General features: G+C 47.8%; 3 long non-coding RNA genes across 3 annotated transcripts in view; all 3 read left to right on the top strand.

The window, feature by feature from the left end:
* Nucleotides 1–19,195, top strand: part of LOC143692015 (uncharacterized) — a 142,817-nt gene that overhangs the window by 45,810 nt on the left and 77,812 nt on the right. The gene's annotated exons all lie outside the window — the stretch shown is intronic.
* LOC143692115 (uncharacterized) lies at nucleotides 10,362–12,202 on the top strand. The gene is made up of 5 exons (XR_013179978.1): nucleotides 10,362–10,469; nucleotides 10,553–10,633; nucleotides 10,711–10,849; nucleotides 11,740–11,775; nucleotides 11,876–12,202. It is a non-coding gene; the product is annotated as an uncharacterized LOC143692115 (long non-coding RNA).
* On the top strand, nucleotides 15,720–18,111 carry LOC143692011 (uncharacterized). The gene is made up of 2 exons (XR_013179861.1): nucleotides 15,720–17,085; nucleotides 17,657–18,111. It is a non-coding gene; the product is annotated as an uncharacterized LOC143692011 (long non-coding RNA).

Raw genomic sequence — 19,195 nt, forward strand, 5'->3', positions numbered from 1 at the left:
CACAGACTTGAACAGAGCTATGAGGTGGTGGGCTTTTGCATGGAATTGGGTATTCAGTTTGGGTTTTTTACAGAAACTCTTTTTTCCCATCGTACCTATAAGCGATTTGAATGCTTCTGCTCCTTCCATACTTCAGGTGTACCAATCTGCACCAAATCCTTTCTTTGATTTACAGATTCAGCCAGTGATTCTCTACACAAGCCCAAGGTCCTTTTTAGAGAAAGCCACTTTCAGACCTGTGTGCAATTTACCCTACTCTATCTCCATGTATCTTGGCAGAAACCTCCCAGACCCTGATGTGTACACGTTATCTGTTGCCTTCCTTAGACAGGAGAGAGGAGGAGAGAACCAACTGAAAATAGATTTCAAGAGGGGGAAATGTAATTTATGTCACCTGCATGACAATTTAATTGTAATTGAGGTCTATAGGTTTTTGTGCGATAGCAGAGATTTAAAGCTTGATGCAACTCAACAATGAAGGCAAGGCTTTAATAAGGCAGCATTAAGCTGGGAATTGAACAGAATCAATACTGAGAATTAGCAAGAAAAGATTATAAAAGACATTTCAGTATTCAAGGAAAAAACAGTTTTTGCATTTGATCATTTATGCAGCATACCATGGCTGTGTTTTGCCTTATTTTGGTGTTCAGAAGTGCAGCAGAACCACAAAATCAGGGAACTCAAGCAAACAGGAAAGCTTTTGGCTTTTTTATGGTTAAAATGCATGGGTAGAAACACAGCTCCATTCCAGAAATCCCATTTGCTGAAATGGAAACCAGGCAATTGAGACTATTGCAAACTGCATCAGAGATTAAACCAGCCTGCAACAAAGGAACCTTCATTCCAAATCCAGCAAATCCTCACCTTGTCTCTAACTGTAAAGGTTTTCACAGTAGATGGACACTGGAATGTTCTATAACTTCTGTTACCCCGCAGGAGCAATGCAACAAGGTCAGTGTTTAACACAAACCCCTCTTTTTCTTTTTCTTTTTCTTTTTGCCCCAATCTCTACAGGGAGGTCCTATCCAGAACCGAAAATCCAAGCGCTGCCTGGAATTGCAGGAGAACAATGAAAATGAATTTGGATTTCAAGTGGTCCTTCAGAAGTGCACTGGACAACGCTGGTCCATAACAAATGTCCTGAGAAGCTTGTCATTATAGCAGACTAAATTTTGTACCCATTTCTTTTGCTACTGTGTAGCAAGTACTGCATTGTCGCCTGCTGTACTGTATCCCTCCCGCTCCCCGTCCCCCCAGCTCCTTCTCTCCCCTTTTTGTCTCTGATTTGATTTTGTGAGTGTGTGGAAATAGGGTTTGTGGGCTGGAAATAAGAAGTTTTTATTTCACCATGATGTTTTCACGACATTTATAGAGATGCTGAATGACAGGTGACGGGTAGGCTATCCTAAAATATTTTACAACTGTAACTATTAAGCAAATGGAGAATATTTATATCTCAAACTTTTATTGAATAAAAAAGCCCAAACACTATTACTGGGTAGGTGTCTCCATGGAAATCAATTTGGAAGCTAAGTGCTGGTTTCATTGCTTCATTAACCCAAGCCTGATCCTGGCATGTTGCTGCAGAGCATCAGAATTCTGCAGACTTTGGATAAAGAGTTCTACCTGCACACCAGCAGCTACAGCAAGGGAGGATTTTCTCCATTCTCCCTCCAGAGCTCTGTCTAGGCCACGGTAGGTACCGGTGTGCAAATACAGGGGAAAGGTCTGGGGTGTGGAGGTGTTATGTCCCCAAGTATTTTTCCTCTCCAGTACCACTTAATAAAACCCCAGAGAAAGCTCCAGGGCTCAAGTGAGGCAGGGAAGAGAATTTATTAAAAAGAAGGGAAAAAATATCCCAAGAGAAAAGCAGCAGCTACTGGAAGAAAAGTAAAATATAAACCCTGACATTTCACAGTGGGCTGGCCTCCATTTCAGTGGCTGAACCTTCCTTCCAATTCTTCATTGTTCTTACAAGTCTTTTTTTTTTAATGCAGTTGTTCCCTGGGTGCTGCAGACTTGGGTAAAAGTGGCTCCATCCAAGAGAAAAAGGGATGAATTCACTCTGCTTTTCTTCCTGCCTTGAAGGAGGTGTGAATGCAATTCCACATCTCTTCATCTCTGCTCAGACTGGCGAGGAGAGGAAATTTGATGAGGTAAACCAGAGCACTGGGATTACTAGAGTTCATTTCCAGCAGCTTTTATTTGTATGTAAATTCCCCCGTATTTTGATCAGTTTTTCTTGACAATAACAGTACACCTACCACATCTACCAGCTGATAAGGAGATACTGACAATTAAAGGAAATAGAACATTGCAAGAAACCCCAAGCCGCCTTCCTACAGTACTTGCTTAAATATTTATGGACGGCAAATATCTTGTCAGGTATCATCCCTTGTGCCAGGATATCACCTAGGGTGCTTTCCCAAGGTCTCCCACTGTGTGTTCTCTCACCACATTTGCACCTGGGGCAAGCCACCAGCACCAAGGAGGAAAAAGTTGTGCTGGTGATGTGAGGAGAGCCTGCAGAGCACCTCCACATCCTCAGGGAAAAGCTGTTAGGGCTTGGTTGCTATCAGAGACCCTGGGTAATACTTTTGAAGATGGGCTGTTCAGAAGGGATCCAGGTTCCGGGAATTTATTCATTGATCTGTTTATATACTTATTTTTACAAAGCTACCGGTTTCAGGAGCACAGATGACTGACACCATACCCAGTCATTCCCAGCTGGAACTCTGACAGGAGAATTCCTGATTATCCTTGCCTGCCTGATCTTTCCAGGCTGGCCAACATCTGCTGGGAGTGACTGTGCAGGGCATGGTTTAGGATTGTCCTCTTTTGCTGGGGAAGGTTCTTTGGCTTCATCTTTCTGAAGGACCAGAATTTCATCCTCCAACACCATGTGTCTTTTTCTCTGTCTTTTATAAACAGAAGTTAATCAGTCAAAACTAATCACCGAGCCTTTTTGTGTATGGTAATCAAGAGGTAGTTGCAAAAATTATAATTAAGCAAGTAGCTGTCATATGTCATTTTATACTGGGTAGCACTGAATACTTATTTAGCTGGAGATATAAAGGGAAACAGATTTTAGAAGGTCATCCTTACATTTTACAATCAATGTAAAAATGTGTCTGTCAGCATCATTTTGTTTGCAGACCTAAATTATGTGTATTTGTGTGTGTGTATCTCTACATCATCAAATACATGTAAATTTATATGTAAAACATCAGCATGCATGTACACAGACAGCTCACTGGCCAACCACAACAGAAGCAAAATTACATTAAAGTGCACTTTCTCCAACTAGAGCCTTTTGAGACGTGCAGATAAGACACCAAAATGTCAGCTTTGGTTCACAATTACATCACTGCTACACAGATCACCTTCAGCACTGCAGCTATTTTTAATGCTGACAAAAAACACAGAACACATGATCCTTTTTCAACATTTTTTCAAGTGCATGTTGGAAGTTTTCCACAACAACTTCTCCAACCAGAATACAAAATAGCTGTGTTCACGCAGAGGCTCTGGAGGCAATTAGCAAGGCTTTTATCTAACAGTGCATTTTCTACTGATTTTCTAAACTTTCCCCCTGCTGCACACCTTGCTTTAAAAATACTTAAAAGTGCAAAAGTTGAGTCTCAGGTCTGTCCTTCATGGCTACATTTTGACAGCAAAGCAATGTATTGTTGTTTACTGGCTAAGATGAGCTTTGCATTGTCACATGAAATGAGAGTTTTACCTGAATTCAGTCTTGTTCTGAACAGTCTGAGGGGATTTTTGTGATAAACCAGCTGAAAACTGTTTAGCACTACAAAAGCATACTTTTCATGATAATATATTGTTTCCAGTGAAGTCGTCTCATTTGAGGTGCATATATGATAGGATAGTTTTTCAATTGAAGAATATAATCTTAGGATATGAAAACAACAAATATATATTAGTTCAAAAGGCCAAAGGTGCATGAAATTTTAATTCCAATTTTAAAAGGAAAGAAACTGAGTAGTCTAAATAAACTAGACCACAGTTTAGAAGGTGGTGACTGCTCAGGCCTAAAAGTATGAAGAGTTCAGCCTTTAAACTCTGCTGACATTCTTGATCAGAAGTCTGTGTGGGTGGCAGTTTTGGGGTTTCTTTAATCAACAATAGCAGGCAAACATTTTAACATAGAGACTCTTTCTTACTCCTAGAGAACCAAAGCTCCTGTAAGCACACACAAAGAATGGTGTGAGCCCCAGCTTGTCATTTGGACTGATAGTCCCTTACCTTCTCTCATTGCTAAAATCACTTGATTTCAGTGTTTTATTTCCCCATCTGCTCTAGAAGTGGCATACCAACAGCTAACCTCAGGAAGATCTGCCCATTTTCTGCAAACACAGATAGTAAAGAACCATATTTAAGTGCCCATAAATGCCAGTTATTCTCATAGCAGTTAGGAATATTTTGCTGCAGATGACAAGAGCACTCATTCAAATTCAAAACAAGCCACCAAAGGTTACATTCTTATTTTCAGCATCTGTTAATAAGGGTTTTCTGTGCATCATATTTTTGTGATTTACCATTATTTTATAGTTTTCTGTATTCTCCTAGACATTGTTCAGCTGTTAACACAAGAAGTATCACTTGAGTTAAATGCTCTGGAAATGCTCACAATTAAAGAGGAGATTCTAAAAATATGTCCCAAACTTGTGGACAGATCACCTTGAATAAGCACTGACAACCACAAAAAGCATCCTGTTGCACAAAAAGGACCTTGCCACCAATATTGGATGCCGAGACCTTTCTAAACAGTAGAAAAAGTACAACACAAGCAGTGCAAAGACAAGAATCAAAAGCTGTGCATGGGCAGCACTTTCCAGAACAGGTCTCGTGCTTTAGGCATTTTTGCTGACCATATCTCATCAGATCTGGCAGCCATTCAGAGAGAGCTTCTTTTATTAAGAGATGAAGAAAGATCATCACACTAAAGAAGTGAATTGCCTTGACTTTTAGTGTGCCTCACATACTTTGCTATTGAACACCTTTTACCTGGGCATGCATTGCAGGAGGGAAAAAAATACCACGAAACCACCAAACCTGTATCAAAGGTAGCTTTACATTTCTGGCAGGCATCACTTTCCTAATCTGCCTCACTTTCCTGTTCTTAGAAATCAGAGTCCAAAGTTCAATTGAATATCTTGGAAGGCACATTGGGTATGTGTGAGGTAGCTAATCCTTCTGCCTGCAGCTGAATGCAATGTGTACCACCGCCATTTTTCTAACCTGTGTGTATTGTGCCTAGGCACTTCAATGTTAGATTTCTGTGTATTTAGCAATGAACAAAGTTAAACCCCTCTCTTACACCCAATTTTTTTAGCAGAGAGACAGAAACATTCAAAGTGTCAGTTCAGGCTTGAACCAGTTCATATTTAAATCATTTTATTGTTCTGCAGCATGACTTCCTCTACTTGGTCTCACAATCACAACTCCTGTCAAGGATGGCAAATTTAAATGATTCTTCTTGAGAGTAAAGCTTTCAGATATTAAACCCTTGACTGAATTTTCCTAGGAGAGATTGAATCACTTGGAGATTTCATCATCTGGGGAAGGGCTTGGGGGAAGCGCTGCGCTGCTGTCCAGGGCAGGCGGACTCGTTCGGAGCCTTCTTTGGGGGTCAGGGAAAGGGGGGGTGAGGGCTCGGGGCTCTGATGCCGTTGGGGGCAGCCCAAGGTGCCCGGGAGAGGGAGCCCCACGGCGGTGCAGGAGCAGGTGGGGGGCGGGCGAGGGGCGGGGGTCACGCTGGGTGCCGTCCCCCAGAGGGACCCAAAGCTGCCACCAAATGCACAGGGAAATTGCATTCCAATGTCTTGGAACAGAGGCTCATCGGGAGTTTTCTCAGCTATCCAAGCACAGAGCCCTGGAGCCAAATCAGCCTGAGCTGCTGCGTGCTTGCTGTGAGCCTTGAGGTGAGCGCGCATCATTGCGGGCTCGGGATCGATTGAAATGCGCTAAGGAAACCAGCTCTGGGGAGGGAGGGAGGGAGGGAGGCAGGGAAATGCTCTCTTAACATGTGCCAATGCTTCTGTCAAACTCATCAGGGCAGGACAGCGTTCAGACTGAAAGTGTAAGAAGATGTGGAGTGAGACAGAGAATCTGACAGGAGCACTGGACTCACAAGTGCACGGATTTTGCTTTTGGCTTGGATTGAAACTCAGAAGTTGTAAGGAATTTGGGAAGGAGAAGGGACATTTCAGAAGGAGAAGAAGAAAAAGAAGTTGTTGTTGTTGTTACAGCCCTGGCAAAATCTTTGGTTCTAGCTAATAAAGGAAGTTAGTTGAAATAAAAAAAAGAAAAAAACATGGGTTTTTTTCCTTCACTGTTGTATTCGTTGGTGGTAGATGGTGTGTTGTTTTATTTCTTGGTCTTATTAACTCTGTGTAAATAGTTTTTTGAGTGAAGCTCACTTTCTGGACGGGTTGGTTTGTATTTGAGGTAGGATTAATTTCAAGAGGTTTCTTTCCTAGACTTCTGATAGGTCTTCCTGGGATTTTGGTTTTGTTTACTGCATGTATCAACAGAGAGATTTGGTAGGGCCAGCTGGGCTGCTGGAGTTTTGGGTGTTAATTTATTAGATGGCTTTTGTTAAACACAGAATAATTATGTAAGTTAACAGCAAATTACCCAATTTATCTAGGTATGCTACCTAAACACAATGCTTTAATGTCTTACCATTTTTCTGTTGTTCTGCTCCAAGCAGTTGTGTCAAAAAAGAAAGCGCTGTTATTTTTCTGAAGAGCTTTCTTCTATAACAAGGCCTTTACTCCCTTTGAATTTGAGTCAGAGGAGCCAAACAGCTGCAGCCGCTCTGAGGGCTTTTATATTTGGTGGGATTAGCCCTCTCCCTTTTCTCAGGCATCATGGGAATGGGAGGCGGGCACCATCAGGGGTATATTAACCCCAGCCTTTGCTGAGGGGTTTCATTCCCTCTCTGGGATGTGCTGGGGTGAGAGCTCTCCTGTCATTTCAGTGAAGAGCCTCTTTCAGCTTATCTCAGCTTGCTTTCAGCAGGTGTTTCTGGGCATCTAAAGCAATAGAGGCTTGGAAGATCCTGTGAAGAAAATGGCATGGAATACAGGGAGTATTTAAGGTGACGATTTCAGATTTGGTGTTTAGGGGTGATAAAGTGCATTTGCAATTTCTGGTTTTGTTCTTATTTCGTGTTTTTATTGTTTTTAGGAGGTGTACAGCTTCCAGAGATCCCAGGTTGTGTCAAGCACAGCACTTCTTTCAGCAGATTGATCATGTCACAGGAGGCATCTGCCCAGTGTCAAAAATGATGTTTGAGATGGAGGCTTCAGGTGAGTTGAGGGTTGTGACTGGGAGAGGGAGGGTGAGCAGGTGTCCAGTTAGGAGTTATTGGGGGGCAGGGGGGTTTGCAGGCAGCAGGGTGAGAAAGGGTGTTTATTTGAGGGCCCCCCCACGCAGGGCTTTTCAGAAGCATAGCAGAGGCATTCCCATGTCTTCCTCACACAAGGTCATCCAGTGCACCCACAGGAATGCCATTTAACTGTGCTTTTCTCTAACCCAGGTGCCACTAATAGTAAAGGCCACAGCCTTGGAATCAGGATGAAGGTGGAGCCTGAAGGAGCCAGGCACACTCAGGAGAGGGCAAGTAGCTGACTTGCTGGGATTTGGCCCACATAACTCTGAACTCATACGTTGGTTTTGTTTTTCTTTATTGTAGCTGACCGAGAGGCTAACAGGCGATCACGGGGCCCTCCGAGGCAGACTCATTTCAGGTGCAACGTGGATTCACATCGCCGATCATCCAAAAGATAAGTCTGGGTCACGGCCTGGAGAAGGGAGAGCAGCGGGTTGGGAGTTCCTGGGACAGATTGAAAAATTAGCAGAGGGAAAAGCAATCTTCTCCTAAGGGCCTCTTAGGACAGCTAAAGGGAGAGACTCCACATTTGATGGCAGCGTGCAGGCGGGCAGGGCAGAGCAGTTCCGGTCCACGTCGTGTTGTCGGGTGTACCGTGTTACCTACTGTGTCTTTGGGGTCCCTTTTGCCTTTTCCCCTCGAGGCCCTCACCACAAGCATAATGTGTCGTGTTTAACGTCCCCCCGTTGGTCACGTTCTGTGTCACGGGTGTCTGCACATGTTTGTGCCGGAGCTGCTCTGCCCTGCCGCAGAGGCTGCTGCAACAGGACAAGGCTCAGGGACACGCAGTTTGTGGGGTGTGGCCGGACTCTAGATGATATTCCTAGATAGACAGAAGATGTTTGGAGCTGTGAAGATATCCTGCAGCCCTTTGACGTTTGTCCTCGCTTTCTTTCAGACGCAGAAGGATAAAATCCAGGGCAAAATCCATCCACCCATCCCGAGTGAGGAGGTTCCCCCGAGCAGGTCAGTCACTGTTTGTCTCTGCAGGGAGAGTGTCAAGTGTGACTCTGTTACAGCTCTGTTCTTTTTCTTTTTAGGAAGTAAAGCTGGACATCAGCAGTCAAGGTGAGGTGGGCAAGGTGAGCATTGAGTAGCGTACAGAAGCAGTTGTTATTGCTCCAGTCTCACTTTGCGGTGCAGCTCTAAGCATCCGTTCCTGTTTCTGCGCTTCAGGCAATCCACTCGGAGTAGGCCAAGCCCCAGTCACCAACCGGCCGACACGCCGGGTTTGCCGCTCTCCCGAGCCCTGGGGAAGAATCCCGGGACTCGGCGATGAAGCCTCTGCCTTTTCTGTTTAAAGGTGTCACCAGGGCAGCCTTCAGCAATGGCCGAGGAGTTGCGGTGAGTCAGGGAGGTAGGGAGGAGGAGCGAGGCTCCGCTCAGGTTTCAGCAGCGCCACATCCCCTCGTCTCCTCTTAGCCCAGGCGTGCCCCACGACGATGGCGTCAGCCTCCGAGTGCGGCTGAAGCGTGCGGCCCCAGGAGCCGGGCATTCTTGGGAAAAGAGTGAGTGGCAGAATTGTTGGGTTTTGGCCAATGTGCTGCTGAGGTTATGCATTGATATTTTGTTTTCTTTATTGGAGCAGACGAAGAAACAACAGGAAGTTGTTGAACAACAGTGCCAGCAGGACCTTCCCAGCTGTCGAGGCAGCCTTCCCTTGCACCTGACACAGACCGGCATCCCCAGATGTCTGAGAGATAAGTAGAGGGCCATGACCCACAGAGGGGATGAAACCAGGGCGCAGGGCAGGGACCCACCGGGAGGGGTTTTTGAGTCCGCTTTGGAGACGGGGGTGTCCACGAAGCGGCCCCTTAGGCCTGGGGGGGAAATAAAAGCAAAGTCTCACTTTTGATCCCAGTGCTGAGGTGCGCAGGGCAGAGCAGTCCTGGTGTGTATTGTGTCATTTGTCTATTGTGTGTTCTGTGTGGTTGGATGTGTCATGTCTTTTACCTTAGGCCTTTGAGGAGCCTAGCAGAAACCCTGGCATCATTGTTAGCATCTGTAATCTCTGCATTCCTTGGCCTGGTACCCAGGCCATTGACCTTTTGACTCGGGAGCTCCGACAGGCATCAGAACTGCATCTCTCTTTGGAAGCATCCAGTCAGGTGGCTTTTCAGGTCTTGTTCTGAGCTGCATGGACAGCCGTGCTCCTCAGTGCTCCGTTATGACGGATTAGGCTTTGTAAGAATGCGAGGTTAGGGAGAGGATTCTGACCGTAGGATTCCTGGGTGTCCATCTTTGCAGTTCTTGGAATAAATCTTTCAGCCAGCATCTTCCTCCAGGGTTCTCTGAGCCTCATCAGTTTGCCATCAGTCTCACCTCGGTCATCTCCTTTTGCATTCTCTGAGTCCTTGCAGCCACTTTCCTTGCCAGGAGATTTCTGTTCCTGTTGTGTCCCCCCTGTCTGTCACGTCCTGTCCCGTGTCACGGGTGTCAGCACACACATTTGTGCCGGAGCTGCTCTGCCCTGCCGCATAGCCTGGTGCAGTAGGAGAAGTCCCTGGGAGTTTGTAATGTGGGGTGTAGTGGGACTCTAGATGGGATTTGTAGATGGACACAAGACGTCTGGAGCTCCTAAGTTATCCTGCAACAGTTTGAGTTTTGTCCTAACTTTTTTTTCAGATTCAGATGGATTAAATGTGTGCCAGAGGGCCCCATCCCGGGTGAGGGGTTTCCCCCGTGCAGGTGAGGCCCCGTTTGTCTCTGCAGCAGAAGTGTAAATGATGCCTCTGTTACAGCACTGTTCTTTGTCTTTCTTTTTAGGAAGTAAATGTGGATACCAGCAGTCAAGGTGAGCAGTGGAGAGCAGTAGTTGTTATTGCTCAGGTCTCAATTTCTGGTGCAGCTCTAAGCTTCCATTCTCGTTTGTGTACTTTAGGCAATCCACTCAGAGTATGCCAAGCCCCCGTCACCAGCCGGCCGATGCTCTGGGTTTCCTGCAAATGTGAAGCCTGTGGATGCATTACAGGACTTGGTGATGAAGCCCTAAACTTTTCTATTTAAAGGTGCCATCCGGGTGGCCTTCGGCAGCTGCCCAAGAGTTGTGGTGAGTCAGGGAAGTAGGGGGGAGGAGCGAGGGTCCACTCAGGTTTCAGCCGTGCCAAATCACCTCATCTCCTCTTAACCCAGGCGTCGCCTGTGGCGACGGCCTCGGTCTCTGAGTGTGCCCGAAGCGTGCGGCCCAAGCAGCTGAGCGTTCTTAGGAGCACGGTGAGGAGCAGACTTGTGGGGTTTTGGCCAATGTGGTGCCACGATCAGGCATTGATGTTTGGTTTTCTTTAATACAGCTGTCGAAGAGACACCAGCCCGGTGCCAGCAGGACCTTCCCGGCTGACGAGGTGGCCTTTCTTTGCACCTGAGACCGGCATCCCCAGATGTCTGAGAGAGAAGTAGAGGGCTACGACCCCCAGGGGGGATGAAAGCAGGGTGCTGGTTTGGGAAATCCTGCGACGGGTTTTTGAGTCCCCTTTGGAGGTGGGGGGGTGTCCATGAAGTGGCCCCTTAGGCCCCATAAAAGCAAAATCTCACTTTTGATCCCAGTGCTGAGGTGCGCTGGGCAGAGCGGTCCCGGTGTGTATTGTGTCCCTTGTCTATTGTGCATTATGTGTTGTTTGGGTATCTCATGTCTCTTACCTTAGCCTTTTCAGGGTCCTGTCAGAAACCTTGGCATTGTTCTTATCGTCTGTGATCTCTGCATTTCTTGGCCTGGCACCCATGCCTTACAACCTTTGCCTGGGGAGCTCAGACATGTATCAGAATTGCATCTCTCTTTGGAAGCATCCAGTCAGATGTCTTTTCAGGTCTTGTTCTGAGCTGTATGGACAGCTATGCCCTGCCAGGATCCATTATGGCAGATTAGGACTTGAAAGAATGTGAGGACCGGTAGAGGCTTCTGACCGGTCTGATTCTCGGGCATCCATCTTTGCAGTTCTTGGAATAAATCATTCAGTTAGCATCTTCTTCCATCAGTGTTTTCTGAGCCACATCAGCTTGCCATCAGTCTCACCTCAGTCATCTCATTTGGCATGCTCTCATTGCTCGCAGTAATCCTTTTTGCCAAGAGATTTCTGTCTGTGTTGTGTGCCCATTGTTTGTTGTGTCCTGTCTGTCCTGTGTCACGGGTGTCTGCACATATTTGTGCCGGAGCTGCTCTGCCCTGCTGCATAGCCTTTTGTAATAGGACAAGCCCTGGGGAGTTGAAATTTTTCATGTGGGGTGTACTTGGACTCTAGATGCTGTTCCTAGATTGATATAAGGTGTTTGCAGCTTTTGAGTCATCCTGCAGGTGTTTGACATATGTTCGAACTCTCTTGCAGGTGCAGATGCATCCATGGCAGAGCACCCCATCCCGGGTGAGGGGGTTCCCCATAGCGGGTCAGTCACCATTTGTCTGTGCAGGGGATGTGTCAAGTGTGACCCTGTTACAGCGCTGTTCTTTGTCCTTATTTTTAGCAAGTATAGCAGGATCTCAGCAGTCAAGTTCAAGAGGGTAAGGTGAGCAGTAGCCTTTCTTGTTGCTGAGGTCTCAATTCCTGGGGCAAGTCTAAGTCTCCATTCTCATTTTTGTGCCTTAGGCCATCTGCTCGGAGCATGCCAAGCTCCCATCCCCAACGGGCCGACGGACCGGGTTTGCCGCTCTCGCGAGCCCCACGTTCCGGGCAGCCGTCAGGAACCGCCGAGGAGTTGCGGTGAGTCAGGGAAGTAGGGAGGAGGAGTGAGGGTCCACTCAGGTTTCAGCAATGCCACGTCACCTCCTGTCCACTTAACCCAGGCGCACCCCACGACGATGGCATCGGCCTCCGAGCGCGGCCGGAGCGTGCGACCCGAAGAGCCGGGCCTTCTTAGGAGAAGGGTGAGTAGCAGACTTGTGGGGTTTTGGCCAATGTGGTGCCAGGATCAGGCATTGATGTTTGGTTTCCTTTGATATAGCTGTCTAAGAGGCAACGGCCCGGTGCCAGCAGGACCTTCCCAGCTGACAAGGCGGCCTTCCTTCGCACCTGACATGGACTGGGATTTCCATATGTCCAAGAGATAAGTCAAGGGCTACGACCCACAGAGGGGATGAAAGCAGGGTGCTGGGTTGGGGCTCCTGGGGGGGAGGGGGTTGAGTTGTCTCTGGAGATGAGGGTAGCCAAGATGTGGCCCCTTAGGCCACATAAAAGGAAAGTCTCACTTTTGATCACAGTGCTGAGGTGCGCAGGGCAGAGCAGTCCCGGTGTGTATCGTGTCCCTTGTCTTTTGTGTATTATGTGATGTTTGGGTATCTCATGTCTCTTATCTTAGCCCTGTGAAGGGCCTGTCAGAAACCTTGGCGCCATTCTTAGAATCTGTGATCTCAGTGTTCCTCAGCCTGGTGCCCAGGCCATGGAACCTTTGACTCGGGAGCTCCGACAGGCATCAGAACTGCATCTCTCTTTGGAAGCATCCAGTCAGGTGGCTTTTCAGGTCTTGTTCTGAGCTGCATGGACAGCCGTGCTCCGCAATGCTCCATTTCAACGGATTAGGCTTTGTAAGAATGCGAGGTTAGGGTGAGGATTCTGACCGTAGGATTCCTGGGTATCCATCTTTGCAGTTCTTGGAATAAATCTTTCAGCCAGCATCTTCCTCCAGGGTTCTCTGAGCCTCATCAGTTTGCTATCTGTCTCATCTTGGTCATCTCCTTTTGCGTTCTCTGAGTCCTTGCAGCCACTTTCCTTGCCAGGAGATTTCTGTTCCTGTTGTGTCCCCCCTGTCTGTCACGTCCTGTCCCGTGTCATGGGTGTCAGCACACACATTTGTGCCGGAGCTGCTCTGCCCTGCCGCATAGCCTGGTGCAGTAGGAGAAGTCCCTGGGAGTTTGTAATGTGGGGTGTAGTGGGACTCTAGATGGGATTTGTAGATGGACACAAGACGTCTGGAGCTCCTAAGTTATCCTGCAACAGTTTGAGTTTTGTCCTAACTTTTTTTTCAGATTCAGATGGATTAAATGTGTGCCAGAGGGCCCCATCCCGGGTGAGGGGTTTCCCCCGTGCAGGTGAGGCCCCGTTTGTCTCTGCAGCAGAAGTGTATATGGTGACTCTGTTACAGCACTGTTCTTTGTCTTTCTTTTTAGGAAGCAGATGTGGATACCAGCTGTCAAGGTGAGCAGTGGAGAGCAGTAGTTGTTATTGCTCAGGTCTCAATTTCTGGTGCAGCTCTAAGCTTCCATTCTCGTTTGTGCACTTTAGGCAATCCACTCGGAGTATGCCAAGCCCCTGTCACCAGCCAGCCGATGCACCGGGTTTCCTGCAAATGTGAGCCCTGTGGATGCATTACAGGACTTGGTGATGAAACCCTGAACTTTTCTATTTAAAGGTGCCATCCAGGTGGCCTCCGGCAGCTGCCCAGGAGTTGTGGTGAGTCAGGGAAGTAGGGGGGAGGAGCGAGGGTCCACTCAGGTTTCAGCCGTGCCAAATCACCTCATCTCCTCTTAACCCAGGCGTCCACTGTGATGACGGCCTCGGTCTCTGAGCGTGCCCGAAGCATGCGGCCCGAGCAGCTGAGCGTTCTTAAGAGAAGGGTGAGGAGCAGACTTGTGGGGTTTTGGCCAATGTGGTGCCACGATCAGGCATTGATGTTTGGTTTTCTTTAATACAGCTGTCGAAGAGACACCAGCCTGGTGCCAGCAGGACCTTCCCAGCTGACGAGGTGGCCTTTCTTTGCACCTGAGACCGGCATCCCCAGATGTCTGAGAGAGAAGTAGAGGGCCACGACCCCCAGGGGGGATGAAAGCAGGGTGCTGGTTTGGGAATTACTGGGAGGGGGGGATTTGAGTCCGCTTTGGAGGTGAGTAGCTTTGGAGGTGGGGGGGTGTCCATGAAGTGGCCCCTTAGGCCCCATAAAAGCAAAATCTCACTTTTGATCCCAGTGCTGAGGTGAGCGGGGCAGAGCAGTCCCAGTGTGTATTGTGTCACTTGTCTTTTGTGTATTATGTGTTGTTGGATATCTCATGTCTTTTATCATAGCCCTTTGAGGGGCCTGTCAGAAACCTTGGCACCAGTCTTAGTATCTGTACTCTCAGCGTTCCTTGCCCTGGCACCGATGCCATGGAACTTTTAACTCGGCAGCTCAGACAGGTATCAGAATGGCAACTCTTTTTCGAAGCATCCAGTCAGATGTCTTTTCAGGTCTTGTTCTGAGCTGTATGGACAGCTGCACCCTGCAAGGTTCTGTTATGATGGATTAGGACTTGTAAGAATGTGGGGACAGGTAGAGGCTTCTGACCGTAGGATTCTCGGGCATCCATCTTTGCAGTTCTTGGAATAAATCATTCAGTTAGCATCTTGTTCCTCCAGGGTTCTCTGAACTTCATCAGCCCGCCATCAGTTTCACCTCGGTCCTCTAATTTTGCATCCTCTTGGTGCTCGCTGTCATTTTCCTTACCCAGAGATTTCTGTTCCTGTTGTGTCCCCGTTGTTTGTCCTGTCCTGTGTCACGGGTGTCTGCACACATTTGTGCTGGAGCTGCTCTGCCTTGCTGCATAGCCTGGTGCAATAGGAGAAGTCCCGGGGACTTGATGTTTGTAATGTGGGGTGTCGTTGGACTCTAGGTGGGATTTGTAGATGGGCACAAGATGTCTGGAGCTCTTAAGTTATCCTGCAGCTCTTTGATTTTTGTCCTTTCTTTCAGGTGCAGAAGGATGAAATCCAGGGCAGAGCCCCCCATCCCGGGTGAGGGGATTCCCCCGAGCAGGTCAGTCACTGTTTGTCTCTGTAGAGAGAGCATAAATGATGGCTCTCTTTTTAGGAAGTCAAGGCCGAGTGGGCGAGGTGAGCATTGAGTAGTGTACAGAAGCAGTTGTTTTTGCTGATGTCTCAGTTTCTGGTGCAGCTCTTAGCATCTCCACTTTTTATTTTAGGTGGTCCACTTGCCGTCTATCCTGGCCGGGCATGCCCATTCCAGCTGTGTGCAGCTTAAGGTATCAGTGTGGCATCCTTGTCAGATTTGGGAGGTTGTGTTTTCACAGTGTCTCAGCATGCTTTTCTGCTTTGTTTCTTTGCAGGTGCTGTCGCTGCCCTAGGCATGCCAAGGAACAGAGGAGGGCAGGTGAGTCGGTGTTTAGGCAGGCTGACTCACAGGTGAGTGTTACACAGCAGCATGCTCAGTGTGTACCTATTCTTTTTGCAGGTATCTTCTGGGCACCCTCTGGAGTCAAATCAAGATTTGAGGTGGGCCGGGGCAGGGGTGCGGAGGAGCCCTGGGGATTACTGTTTTTGACGGCAATAGTCACCTTTTCTGTTTTGTCTTAGGTACCCTGAGGAGCCTCGTAGCCAAAGGTTGGAAACAACAGCACCGAGGCACACACGGAGCACATTTCACCATCCACGTCCGACCGAGGATGGATTTTGTCTGCTCCTTTTCCAAAAGCTAAGTGTCGGGGCCAGCAGTTGGGAGAAGGGGAAAAACCTTTACTATCACAGAGGGCAATTTGATGTCAGCTTAGCGGAGAGGTCTGTAGTGGGACCAGCTCTCTGGAAGAAGAGGAAGAAGAGGGAGAGGATTTCTCCTCAGCCTGACCAGAGCCTTTGCCGGGCAGGGCAGTTCCGACCCATCTCAGGATTCTCGTGAACTTTGCGTTGTCTGCCTTCCTCGGCCCGACGTCGTCACGGATCATTCCCCCGAGGAGCTTGCCTTCACGTCCGGAGCTACAGCCACGGTCACCTGGCCGTCGGCTTCCTTCTCTAGGCTTGCTGAGCCTCTCGAGCATCCTCTTAACTGCTGTGGCACTAACTTCTTTTAACGAGTTACATTTCATCATCACATGCTATCGTCATAGGGCTTCCTCTCCTTTGGCATCATCAGCCTCTGGCACATCTTGCGCTAGGCATCTCGGGTGCCTAAGGGGACAGTGCCAGGCAGTTGCCACTTGTCTCTGTGTCTATGTTGTCCGTGTCTGTGTTGTCCGTGTCTGTGTCCGTTGTCTTCCACGTCATAGGCCTTTATTACGTCTCAATGCTTTATCGGCACTATTCTGTGCCATATAGGCTGTATTCTACTCACGTTCCTTTCTGGATATCCCTTATTCTGGCATCTTTACATTTTTACTCTTTGAGACAGGAATGTCTCAAACGGACAAGATGTTCTCATCCATCTTCCTTCTCACTACCAGCTTTGGTAGTGCCTTTTTTTCCATGCCATTTTCTTGGACTGCTAGAGGGAGTGTCTTGCACCCTCCTCATGTGACTGCAGTACTTCTATAGGTTCCATCTTCTCAAGGGTATAGGACTCAAGAATTCATCTTCCAGCGAGTTATCTCAAGTCCTGGCTTATATTGTGTGTACCTGTGCTGGCTTATACTGTATGTACCTACCCTCTATGTACACTTGCACTGTATGCATCGACTTAGATTGTTGTGTGTACTTATATTGTACCACTTATGGTTGGAGCTGCCCTGCCCGGGCACGTAGTCACAGTCAGGTAGAAGAGTTATAAAAACTTTACTGTTCATCTGTCTTTTATGGGATTTTGGGTAGAAAACTTATTGGTCCAGAGTGGAGACAAGTCCTAGCTGTCAGATAGCCACTCGTTGACCGCTTCCTGTCGTCTCACAGGTCCCCGAGGCTACCGATTTCCCCAGAACCTACCAACTGACGTCAAGGAGCGCAGCCAGAAGATGTGTGGCAGCACGTTCTTCAGCGTCTCGAGTAAGGGCCGCAGCGAGTGTGTAAGTGGGAAGAGCGTGTGAGCGTGTGTGAGAGCATGTGTCTGTGTCTGTCTGCGTCTGCTCATCTCTGCATGTGTCAGCGCATGCCGACTGGATTACTGGATTTAACCTTGTGTGTGTGACTTTTGCTTTTCAAGTTTTTCAACTCATTTTTAAATTTAGAATAAAAAATCCCCAGCTGGGTTTCCCCCCCCCCGGCTGTTTTTTTTTTCCTCGGTCCCAGTCGGTCTGTGAGGCGACGCTCATCACCAGAGTTTGGGCGCGGACTGTCCAGGGACCGGGGTTTTTGTCAGGCAGGAAGATTTTTTTTGAGGCTCCCGGGAACCACGTTCCCGAGGACCAATGATTGCTGGGGTGTAATTTAGCAGTTGTGATGAGAGGGAGGGTGACTTCGTGTGTCATCTGAAGGGGGTGTTAATTGTAGATGAGTGTTGTTTTTTGTGTGCTTTTGTTGTTTTGGGTTTCCTATAACAATAAATCCACATGTAAAGAAAATAGAAAAAGGTTATCATCTTGTGTTAATATGTGTGTTGTATTGCTCTGTATTGCAGGGTGAGCACAGGGTGAACTCTCTCCTCCTTGCTGTGACACCTGGGCTGGCAGGGATGACACAGTGACCTCGGCCGGCCGATGCTGCCTGTGCCATCACCTGGCACTGACGTGTTTGATGAAAATGCTTTTGCTGGGATTTTTCTCCTGAGAAGCCTCAGAACAGAAATGGAACCAATAACGATCTGCTGGCTGTGGAGTGTGGGCTGGAGATGGTTTAGCAACAGGGGCATCTTGGATTAGTCTCCTGTGCAGTGTCTACTTGATGACCAATCATGGTCCAGCTGCGTCGGGGCTGTGAGCAGTCCCAGGTTTTTATTATTTTATTTTATTTTATTATTTTTATTATTCATTCCTTTCCAGCTTTCTGATGTCTCCTTGCTCTTTTAGTATAGTTCTACTATCTCATTTTCTTTTAATATAATAGAGATCATAAAATAATATTTCAGCCTTCTGAGAGGTGGAGTCAAGATTCTCGTCTCTTCCCTCGTCCTGGGGACCCTCAAACACCGCCACAATCAGCAGCCGAGCGGGTTTGTGCGGTCCCGAGTCGGCAGACACCGGGGGGCAGCCCTGACACGGCCGAGAGCGGGGAGACACTGTCTGTGCCCCGAGGGTACTGCGGGCACCGGGGCTGGGGGGAGACACTCTCTGTGTGTGCCCCGAGGGAACTGAGGGCACCTGGGCTGGGGGGAGACACTCTCTGTGTGTGCCCCGAGGGAACTGAGGGCACCTGGGCTGGGGGGAGACACTCTCTGTGCCCCGAGGGTGCTGAGGGCACCTGGGCTGGGCCCCTGTGCAGCACAAGAGACACCAGAGACATCGGTAGATGATAAAGGGCCGACTCTTAGCAGGGGTTAATCCAAGGTTTTATTAGGAGTCCCAAAGGAGCTCCTGCACCTCAGGGGCCTCCTGCCAAGAGCCCCAGGGCGATGTGCCAAGGTTACATTTAAAGGGAGGTGGAAACCGAAAGTAGATAACATTTTACCAACCAATAAGTGACCCTAAGGGATGGATGCTGGGGCATAGACATACAGGACAGCGTATGGGGCAAGGCTCGGGGGGCTGACCCCTGGCCTCTGGCTGATCACTGGACGACTTGGACCGAAACTTCTGCATGGAGGGGATGGGAGGCTGAGTGATTGACAGAGAGCCAGGGTGGGGGTTTGGGGATGATCTCATCCTGGGAGAGGGATAACACAGGTAGAAGGAGGGGGGTACAGTTTGGGATAAACGATTTGGGAAAAATATGGGGATACAAAACAAAACTACTTCAAAGTATTATAAAGTATAAAAATGCACTACAGCAGGTTTGGGCAGCACCAAATGAAATGTAATAAAATAAATAAATATAATAAATAAAATATAAAATATAAATAAATAAATAATTTCTATTCTTTAAAAATAGAAAAATTAAAAATAAAAATTAAATAAAAGTGAAAAACCAAAATAATTTAAAATAAATGAAAAACAAAATAAAAACTGTAAAGTGCTGTAAAGTGCTGTAAGAGTTCCATAAAAGGTAGTGCCGTAATGCAAGA

This window comes from Agelaius phoeniceus, chromosome Z (genome assembly GCF_051311805.1).
Source record: "Agelaius phoeniceus isolate bAgePho1 chromosome Z, bAgePho1.hap1, whole genome shotgun sequence".
Classification (NCBI taxonomy): domain Eukaryota; kingdom Metazoa; phylum Chordata; class Aves; order Passeriformes; family Icteridae; genus Agelaius; species Agelaius phoeniceus.